The following is an 11,267-nucleotide window of genomic DNA, read 5'->3' as shown; positions in this document are numbered from 1 at the left end:
GTAGTAACCCAAAGCATACACTGTTCGGTGGGAGGTGGGGGAGAAATTGGACAATTCACACAAGATTTTAAATAGTAGTTACTTGCCAACCATAAGTCCCCTTAATAGTTTTCATATGCATATCCCTTTTCAGTAGCAGGCCTGGAATTAGTGAATTTTGATTCATGAAGATGTTTTATGTATTTATTTTTTTTTTTGGAACAGAGTCTCTGTCACCCAGGCTGGAGTGCAGTGGCATGATCTTAGCTCACTGCAACCTCTGCTGCCTGGGTTCAAGCAACTCTCCTGCCCCAGCCTCTCAAGTAGCTGGGATCACAGGCGCCCGCCACCGCGCCTGGCCAATTTTTGTATTTTTAGTAGCGACGGGGTTTCACCATGTTGGCCAGGATGGTATCGATCTCCTGACCTCCTGATCCACCTGCCTCGGCCTCCCAAAGTGCTGGGATTACAGGCGTGAGCTACCGCGCCTGGCCGTTTTTTATAAAATGAGACAGAGTTCTGTGTTTCCCAGAGTGGGCTCAGATGATCCTCCCACCTCACTCTCCCTAAGTGCTGGGATTACAGATGTGAGCCACCATGCCCTGCATGTGTTTTTTTTTTTCCCCCAGACGGAGTCTTGCTCTGTCACCCAGACTGGAGTGCCATGGCATGATCTCCTTTCACTGCAACCTCGGCCTCCAGGTTCAAGCGATTCTCCTGCCTCAGCCTCCTGAGTAACTGGGATTACAGGTGTCTGCCGCAACACCCAGCTAATTTTTGTATTTTAGTAGAGACGGGGTTTCACCATGTGGCCCAGGCAGGTCTCGAACTCCTGAGCTGAAGTATTCCTCCCACTTTGGCCTCCCAAAGTGCTGGGATTATAGGCATGAGCCACCACGCCCGGTCTGTTTTTTTGTTTTTTTTTTTTTTTTTTTTTTTTGAGAAAGGGTCTTACTCTGTCTCCCAGGCTGGAGTGTGGTGGCGTGATCACAGTTCCCGTAGCCTTGAACTCCTGGGCCCAAGCGGTCCTCTTGCCTCAGCCTCCCGAGTAGCTGGGACTACAGACCTGCCCCACCACACCTCTTGCCGCCGCCTCTCAAAAGTGTTCGTATTGTAGGCATGAGCCATCATGGCCCGCCACATTTTGTCTTGAAGTAGCGTCAGATCTGGAAGATTCTGAGTCAGGAGAATGGTATTTCATATTTGGATTGGTGAGTTATTCACCCTCTTCCCACTCCTGCAAAACTCCTTATCAGCAACAAAGCAAAATGAACTCTTTTTGCCCTTGAGACGGGGTCTTGCTCTGTTGTCCGGGCTGTAGTGCAGTGGCACCATCATGGCTCACTGCTGCCTCAACCTTCTGGACTCAAGCAGTCCTCCCACCTCAGCCTCTTGGAGTAGCTGGAACTACAGGTGCATGCCACACACCCAGCTAGTTTTTTTTCTTTTCTTTTTTTTTTATTGACAGGGTTTTGCCTTGTTTTCCCAGGATGGTCTTGAACTCTTAGACTCAGGCAATTCACCTGTTTCGGCCTCCTAAAGTGCTGGGATTACAGGCGTGAGCCACCATGCCTGACTACAAAATGAATTTTCTAAGCATTGATTTTATTATGGTAGACTCGATGATAAGTAGCATGGAATTTTCTAGCTGAGCTGGGATATATGGGGAGTTTATCTTGAATGTATAAATCCTTTGATTTGGGGTGTTTAGTGAATGAAGTAATTGCTGCAAGGTCTTTCTCCAGTCCTTTGCTGTTGCTTTCCCACAGCTATCCCTGGTAAGGGTTTTTACATACGTTACACATTCGCAATTGCCTTGTTGCCCCATCCCTTTTTCTTCCCAAGGGTCTCACGTGGGTTGAACGTAGGAAGAATTAACAGTGTAGTAGGGTGAGCAGCCTGTTAAAACTCATCCTCAGCTTCATGAAGGCAGATTGATGAAAGTTCCAAGAACCATATGCTAACATTTGCTGCTCAGGGAGGTCAGTGTGAAGAAAGTGGTGGCTTTTTTTTTTTTTCTTTTTGAGACGGAGTCTTGTTTTGTCGCCCAGGCCGGAGTGCAGTGGTGCGATCTTGGCTCACTGCAACCTCCAACTCCTTGGTTCAAGCGATTCTCTGGCCTCAGCCACCCGGAGTAGCTGGGATTGTAGGCGCTCACCACCATGCCCAGCCAATTTTTGTATTTTCAGTAGAGATGGGGTTTCACCATGTTGGTCAGGATGGTCTCCATCTCATGACTTCGTGTTCCGCCCGCCTCAGCCTTCCCAAGCGCTGGAATTACAGGCGTGAGCCGCCCCCGCGCCCAGCCGAAAGTGACTTTTCAAAGGATTTGAAGTTCACTGTATCAAGTGCTTTGTGGGCCCTGCAGTGGGAGCCAGGTTTACAAGGGGATTCTCTTCTATAATTAAGCAGATCATTTTAACTTTACTAAGCCTGTTTCCTCATCTATAAAGTGGATGTGTAGCACATCTGTCTATAGAGTGGCATTTGCTTGGCATATAGTCCTAGCATTAAGACCTCTTCCACTAGATAACAAACCAAATATTAAAGAAAAGGTGCTTTCTCAATTTCTGGTTAAGTTGTATAGCTTATCTCCATTTTTGCATGGTTTGCGAAGTAGTGAGCATTTTACTGGTATATAAGTAGTATGTAAGCCTTTGTGTCAATCTGTTAACATTTCCATGAGAGCGAGAATGCTTTTATTTTCACATACTGGCCCTTATTGGGACAAAGAGTTAATTGCCTAGGCCAAGAATAGTATGTGTATATTGATATTAACTAATACACAATGGTAGTTTTATTGTGATTTTAAAATTCTGATAATGTAGAAATCTCTTTGTAAACAGACTGTTTCTTTCTGGATGCCTAAACAAAGTAAGGAGAGTTGCCGGGCGCAGTGGCTTACGCCTGTAATCCCAGCACTTTAGGAGACCAAGGCGGATGGATCACCTGAGGTCGGAAGTTTGAGACCAGCCTGGCCAACATGGAGAAACACCGTCTCTACTGAAAAAATACAAAACTAGCCGGGCATGGTGGCGCATGCCTGTAGTCCCAGCTACTTGGGGGGCTGAGGCAGGAGAATTGCTTGAACCTCCGGAGGTTGCAGTGAGCCGAGATTGCGCCATTGCACTTCAGCCCGGGCAACAAGAGCGAAACTCCATCTCCAAAAAAAAAAAAAGGAGAGTCATCCTAAGTAGCAGGAAATAGCAAGACTTGAAAAAGATTATTATTTGTTTTTGAGACAGGCTGGAATGCAGTAGCGCGATCTCGTTTCACTGCAGCCTCGGCTCACTGCAGTTTTCCTGCCTCAGCTTCCCAAATAGCTGGGACTACAGGCATGCGCCACTACACCCGGCCAATTTTTGTATTTTTAATAGAGATGGGGTTTTGCCCGTTGGCCAGGCTGGTCTCGAACTCCTGACCTGAAGTAGCCCTCCCACATTGGCCTCCCAAAGTGCTGGCATTACAAGGGTGAGCCACCGCACCTGGCCAAAAAAGATTTTTTTTTCAACTTTGTTTTGAGAAAGGTTCAAGCTTACAGAGACATTGAAACACCTGACCGGAAAAGATATTTTTTTCAACTTTATTTTGAGAAAGGTTCAAGTTTATAGAGACACTGAAAGAATGGTATACTAGGATGGGCGTGGTGGCTTATGCCTGTAATCCCAGCACTTCGGGAGGCCAAGGCAGGTGGATCACCTGAGCTCCAGAGTTCAAGACCAGCATGGCCGACATGGTGAACCCCCCATCTCTACTAAAAATACAGAAATTAGCTGGGCATGGTGGCACGCGCCTGTAATCCCAGGTACTCGGGAGGCTGAGGCAGGAGAATCGCTTGAACCCAGAGGCGGAGGTTGCAGTGAGCTGAGACCGTGCCATTGCACTCCAGCCTGGGTGACAGAGTGAGACTCTGTCTCAAAAAAGAAAAAAAGAAAAAAGAAAACATACTCCTCAGTTGGATTCACCACTCACATTTGCTTTCTATATATTTATGCTATTTGCTAAACCACTAGAAATTCAGTTGCAGATATACCCCTTCTAAATATGTCATTTGTATCTCCTAAGGACAAGGGCATTTTCTTCTACAATCAGTATAATAAATTCGGGACATTGAAGATTAGTATTATTTAAAAAAAATTTTTTTTGAGACTGTCGTCCAGTGCAATCTCAGCTCACTGCAACCTGCACCTCCCGGGTTCGGTTTCAAGCCATTCTCGTGCCTCAGCTTTCTGAGTAGCTGGGATTACAGACGCGTGCCACCACTCCTGGCTAATTTTTGTATTTTTAGTAGAGACGGGGTTTCACTCTGTTGGCCAGACTCTGGAACTCCTGGCCTCAAGTGATCTGCTCACTTTGGCCTTCTAAAGTGCTGAGATTACAGGTGTGAGCCACAGCACCCAGCAAGATTAATGTAATGTTCTAATAGACAGTCTATACAGATTGAGTATCCCTTAACCAAAAAGCTTGGGACTACAGTGTTTTGGATTTTGGATTTTTGAATATTTGCATTATACTTAATCAGTTGAGCATCCCAAATCTGAAAATCAAAAATCTGAAATGGTCCAATTCAGATTTGGGATACTCAACAAATGTCTTTTCAAACTGATAAATGTCTTGATACCTAATTCCCTCCATTTATTACCCATTGCACTTGTCACATTTCTTCAGTTTCCTTTAACTTGGAACAATTCCTTAGCTTTGTCTTTCACAATGACACTTTAAAGGGTGCACACCAGATGTTTAAAAAATGTCCCTTAACTTGTTTTTTTCTGTTTCTTCCAGCTTCAGTTCAGGTTATGCATTTTGGCATAATATAACTCTGTTATATTACATGAGAAGGCACATTATGTCAGCTTATTCCAATATTTGTTGTGTTAACTTAGGTGGTTAAGGTGTTGTCTGCCAGATTTCTCTACTGTAAGGTTTCTTATGATTCTGCGGGAGGATACATTGACTCTCCTTCCTCAACAAACCCACTGATTTTAACATCTGTTGATTCTTGCTTGAATCAGTTATTACTATCATACCTTATATATTAGCTGATAACTTCTCCAGTCAAGAAGAGCTTTCCCTTCTCTCATTTCATTTATATCATATCTAATTTCTACACCAGTGTTGGTGTAGACTCAATTCTTAATTTGATTAATGTGTTATGACCCATGACAGTCATTCACTTTACCCCATTCAGCTGTTGGGGGCTGGGGTGCTCATCTCAGGTCCTTGAATGAGACTTTGTACAGTCTGTTAATACACTGAAGGGTTCCAATTTGTGACCAAAGACATTCAAACTCAGCTACATCAAACGAATGTATAAGTCATAACAGTACTATAAGATTTAAAATTTATGAAAGCTTGATGGAATACCTTAAGGGATAAACTGCAAATGGAAATTTACGAGCACTGAAGATTCTACCAGAAGAGGCAATCTTAGAGAACAATATCCTAACTCTTTTATTAACTTTGAAATACCACAATTTTCATGTCTTCCTTTATGTGCTCTAATTAGATAATGTTTAAGTCACAACTCACACAATTACATTCTCAGAATTCATCTTGATTACAGCTCTCTTCCTACTATTTAATTTGTTTCTTCTCCAGAATTAACCACTGTTAACTGCTTATTGTTAACTTGTTACTTACTTGTATATGCGGATTGAAACACATGATTTCTCAACATGGAATCAGCATTTGCAACCTAATGCACTTATTTTTATTAATATCACACCTCTCACAACTTCATGCTGATCCACATTCATGTTGTAGATTAAGTTATCTACTATTGTATTACTAATTCCTAAATGTTACAGGTTATTAAAAAATCAGATCTGGCCGGGCATGGTTGCTCATGCTGTAATCCTAGCACTTTGGGAGGCTGACATGGGCAGATCACTTAATGTTGGGAGTTCAAGACCAGCCTAGCCAACACGGTGAAACCCCGTCTCTAATAAAAATACCAAAATTAGCCAGGTGTGGTGGCGCATGCCTGTAATCCCAGCTACTTGGGAAGTTGAGGCAGGAGAATCGCTTGAACCCGGAGGTGGAAGTTGCAGTGAGCTGGGATTGCTCTACTACACTCCAGCCTGGGCAACAAAGTGATACTCCTTCTCAAGGAAAAAAAAAATCAGACCCCTGTATCTTTGAAATCTAGTAAGTTAGTGTAAGTCTAAAGGAATATCCATAAATATAATAATTTGTTATGGTCTTTTAAATACTCTGTTTCCCACTTCTTAACATTTCCAAAATCAACATGATGTCCCTTAATATCTTATAAAGTCGATTTTTTTTTTCTTTTCCCGACACAGAGTCTCGCTCTGTTGCCAAGACTGGAGGGCAGTGGCATGATCTAGGCTCACTGCAACCTCCGCCTCCCGGGTTCAAGCAATTCTCCTGGCTCAACTTCCCAAGTAGCTAGGATTACAGGCACCTGCACCACGCCCAGCTAATTTTTGTATTTTTAGTAGAGATGGGGTTTCACCATGTTGGCCAGGATGGTCTTGAACTCCTGACCTCAGGTGATCCGCCCCCCCTTGGCCTCCCAAAGTGCTGGGATTACAGGTGTGAGCCATGGCCTAAAGCAGAATTAATTTTTCTTTCTTTCTTTCTTTCTTTCTTTCTTTCTTTCTTTCTTTCTTTCTTTCTTTCTTTCTTTCTTTCTTTCTTCTTTTCTTTCTTTCTTTTCTTTCTTTCTTTTTTTTTTTTTGATGGAGTTTTGTTCTTGTTGCCCAGGCTGGAGTGCAATGGCGAAATCTCGGCTCACCGCAACCTCTGCCTGCCAGGTTCAAGCAATTCTCCTGCCTCAGCCTCCCAAGTAGCTGGGATTACAGGCATGCGCCACCATGCCCGGCTAATTTTTTGTATTTTTAGTAGAGATGGGTTTTCTCCGTTGGTCAGGCTGGTCTCAAAATCCCGACCTCAGGTGATCCACCCCCCACGGCCTCCCAAAGTGCTGGGATTACAGGCGTGAGCCACCGTGCCCGGTCCTAAAGTCGAATTTCTTAGCATTTGATTCCTGAAAAAGGTGATACAGAAATAAAATATCAGAGTAAAGAGATAGTTGGCACTAATAAAACGAAAAGCCTGCTGGTTAATAAAGCCCCATAATATTCCATTTATTTTTATTACAAATAGGACTGTAATTCCACAGCAGCGTTGAAATGCCAAATGAATAATTACTAGAAGGTATCCAAAAAATTCTCTAGCACCCAAATCTCAAACTTGAAGAAGTAGCAAACTTAGCCTACAGAAATAAGAAGTCTGCATGTAAGCACTATTATGTAGGAAGTGATGTCTCTCATAGACTAACCTGGGTACTATTCTCTTGGTTACAAACAACAGCACACATTTCTTCTCTTAAAGTCTTGTAGTCTATGGGGAACTGTGTAGTGAACCATCCTGGTGACTCTGGTAAGGAGATTAATACTCTGACTTTCATGTGCATAGTCGGGAATGCTTTAGTTTATAGGATCAAATGTAGCTACACCTATGCCAGGAAAAAAGGCTCAATTTTGACAGTTTTATTTACTGACAATAAATGGGATTTTTGATACTGTTCTGCAATTTGTGAAACTCTTAATTTGGAGATCTTTGTCAGGAAGGAGACCTTCATTCTTTAAACTACTGCATAACGTTTCATATTATGGATGTGTCTTAGTTCACTTTGTGCTGCTAAGACAATACCTGAGACAGAATAACGTTTAAAGAACAGATTTCTGGCCGGGCTTGGCTCATGCCTGTAATCCTAGCACTTTGGGAGGCCGAGGTGGGAGGATTGCTTGAGGCCAAGAGTTCAAGACCAATCTGGCCAACATAGTGAGACCCTGTCTCCATTTAAAAACAAAAACCCCTCAAAAACAGAACTTTGGGGGACACATTCAAGCCATAGCACATAGCAGGATGTATCATGGGTTAATCATTTTAACATCTATTATTTCTGGGACATTCTTATTGTCAAAATTGGTTGACAGTGTATTTTGAGAGTGGAAGGCCATGGTTAAGCAAATGGTTCACATACCCATAATTTATTTCTTACAACCGTACGAGTTATGTTTGTTTATCCCTGTGTTTTTTTTTTTTTTTTTTTTTTTTTTTTTTTGAGACAAAGTCTCTTTCTGTTGCTCAGGCTGGAGTGCAGTGGCGTAATCTCAGCTCATTGCAACCACTGCCTCCCGAGTTCAAGTGATTCTTGTGCCTCAGCCCCACCGAGTAGCTGGGATTACAGGCGTGGGCCGCCACGCCTGGCTAATTTTTGTATTTTAGTAGAGACGAGGTTTCACCATGTTGGTCAGGCTGGTTTTGAACTCCTGTCCTCAGGTGATCCACCCGCCTTGGCCTCCCAAAGTGCTGGGATTACAGGCATGTGTCACCGCACCTGGCCTATCCTTGTGTTCTTAAAATAGAACTACTTGGCCAGGTGCAGTGGCTCACGCCTGTAATCCCAGCACTTTGGGAGGCCAAGGCAGGTGAATCACGAAGTTAAGAGATTGAGACTATCCTGGCCAACTTGGTGAAACCCCGTCGCTACTAAAAATACAAAAACTAGCTGGGCGTGGTGGTGTGCGCCTGTAGTCCCAGCTACTCGGGAGGCTGAAGCAGGAGAATCGCTGGAACCTGGGAGGCGGAGGTTGCAGTGAGCAGAGATTGCACCACTGCCCTCCAGCCTGGGTGGTAGCGTGAGGCTCCTCAAAAAATAAATTTACTAAAGACCATAAGAAGCTTACCAACACTTGGCAGATTAATTTCATCCTTTTGACAAAAGTAAACGTATAAAACAGTTGTACCCTGATTCTGCTTCATTTTTATTTTTTTATTTGAGAGACAGCATCTCACTCTGTTGCCCAGTCTGGAGTTCAGTGGCTTGATCTCAGCTCACTGCAGCCTTGACAGCCCCCAGCTTAAGTGATCCTCCCACCTCCACCTCCCAAGAAGCTGGGACTACAGGCATATGCCACCATGCCGGCTAATTTTCTTTATTATTTGTAGAGCCAAGATCTCACTATGTTGCCCAGGCTGGTCTCAAACTCCTGGGCTCAAGCAATCTGCCCTCCTCGGCCTGCCAAAGTGCTATGATTACAGGTGTGAGCCACCACGCCCGGCCCTAATTCTACTTGTACAGAGAGATCTGAGATAGCATAAGCCAGCATTTTTAGATAAGCCACTGTATTCATTATGTGTGCAGTTCTTTACAACCGTAACTGAGGTGGGCAGATTACTTGGGCTCAGGAGTTTGCAACCAGCCTGGCCAACATGGCAAAACCCTGTCTCTACCAAAAAATACAAAAATTAGCCGGGCATGGTGGTGCATGCCTGTAGTCCCAGCTACCTGGGAGGCTGAGGCGGGAGAATTGCTTGAACTCGGGAGGCAGACGTTGCAGTCAGCCGAGATCACACCACTGCACTCGATCCTGGGCGACAAAGCTAGACCCCGTCTCAAAAAAAAGAATACTTCTTAACTTTTTGGATTTGTTTGAAAATGTTCTTCGTTCTTGGGCTTGTGAGCCTGCTGTATTATAGCCTTGCTATTTGTCTCAACTGATTCACTTATTAGAATATCACTTTAGTTGAAGACACTTGTAGTCGGCCAACGTCTCATGGTGTCCCAGAACCAATAACCGACTCTAGAAAGCAGGAAGCCGTGAGAGCAACAAATGTCCCCCAAATGGCTTTCTATCTGCTTGCTTGGTGTCCACTGGACACTTGAGTTGTATTTTGCTTAATTTTAAATCTTTTAAAAATGTAAGCTGCTTTTTGTGCTGTCCTCTCCTGTTTCATTTCTCCTTGACCAGCCACAGCAGTAATAGCACTGATAGCAGTAATAGGCATAGGAATTTTCTTTTTTCTTTTTTTTTCGAGACGGATTTTCCGTCTTGTTGCCCAGGCTGGGGTGCATTGGCACAATCTTGGCTCACTGCACTCTCCACCTCCTGGGTTCAAGTGATTCTCCTGCCTCAGCCTCCTGAGTAGCTGCGACTACAAGCATGCATCACCATGCCTGGCTAATTTTTGTATTTTTTTTTTTAGTAGAGACGGGGTTTCTCCATGTTGGCCAGGCTGGCCTCAAACTCCCCACCTCAGGTGATCTGCCCGCCGCGGCCTCCCAAAATGCTGGGATTACAGGTGTGAGCCACCATGCCCAGCTGCATTTTCTTTCTTAATCCTGCACCTTTTGGGTATTTTCCTCATCTGCAGGGCATGCCTGCGTGTATGCACGTGCGGGGACACACACACACACACACACACACACACACACACACACACACGCTTTTAAATTCTTCACTGAGGCTTGCTGGAGTTCTGTCTCTGGTGGGTAGATGGCTTACAGCAGGCAGCGCAAGATCAGTCCACCCCACTCAGATGAAGACAGAGATTTCAGGGCCGTGGTCCCTCAAGTCAGTGAACTCCAGAGGAAAGACTCTTCTGGAGATACCAGAAGACTCTGGTATGAGCAAAGCCCAGACTCTTCTGGGCTGTACTCATGTTACAAGAAAGGGGTCCTCCAGCCTGGCCAGTATGGTGAAACCCAATCTCTACTATAAATACAAAAATTAGCCGGGCGTGGTGGCCCTTGCCTGTAGTCCCAGCTACTCGGGAGGCTGAGGCAGGAGAATCGCTTGAACCTGGGAGGCGGAGGTTGCAGTGAGCCAAGATCGCGCCACTGCACTCTAACCGGGGCAATAGAATGAGACACTGTCTCAAAAAAAAAAAAAAAAAAAAAGGCGGTCCAGATCCAGACCCCAAGAGAGGGTTCTTGGATCTCGCGCAAAAAAGAATTCAGGGCAAGTCCCCAGTGAAAGCCAAGTTTATTAAGAGAGTAGACGAATAATGGCTGGGCGCGGTGGCTCACGTCTGTAATCCCAGCACTTTGGGAGGCTGAGGCGGGCGGATCCTGAGGTCAAGGGATTGAGACTATCCTGGCTAACATGGTGAAACCCCGTCTCTACTAAACATACAAAAAAATTAGCTGGGCGTGGTGATGGGCGCCTGTAGTCCCAGCTACTCGGGAGACTGAGGCAGGAGAATGGCGTGAACCCAGGGGGCGGAGCCTGCAGTGAGCCAAGATCGGGCTACTGCACTCCAGCCTGGGCGACAGAGCAAGACTCCGTTTCAAAAAAAAAAAAAAAAAAGTAGAGGAATAAAAGAATGGCTACTCCATAGACAAAGCAGCCCCAAGAGCTGTTGGTTGCCTATTTTTGTGGTTATTTCTTGATGACATGCTAAACAAGGGGTGAATTATTCATGCCTCCCCTTTTTAGACCGTGTGAGGTAACTTCCTGACGTTTGTAAACTGTCAT

General features: G+C 44.7%; 1 long non-coding RNA gene across 1 annotated transcript in view; it reads left to right on the top strand.

Annotated features, from left to right (window-relative positions):
- The first annotated feature begins 1,267 nt into the window (after positions 1-1,267).
- The window catches only part of LOC115836696, a 31,461-nt gene continuing 21,461 nt past the window's right edge, over positions 1,268-11,267 (top strand). Inside the window, exon 1 of the long non-coding RNA XR_004031716.1 lies at positions 1,268-1,392. This is a non-coding gene — a long non-coding RNA (uncharacterized LOC115836696). The remainder of the gene's footprint in view (positions 1,393-11,267) is intronic.

Source organism: Nomascus leucogenys, chromosome 9 (assembly GCF_006542625.1).
Source record: "Nomascus leucogenys isolate Asia chromosome 9, Asia_NLE_v1, whole genome shotgun sequence".
Taxonomy (NCBI): Eukaryota; Metazoa; Chordata; class Mammalia; order Primates; family Hylobatidae; genus Nomascus; species Nomascus leucogenys.
This window is presented reverse-complemented; position numbering and strand designations above follow the sequence as displayed.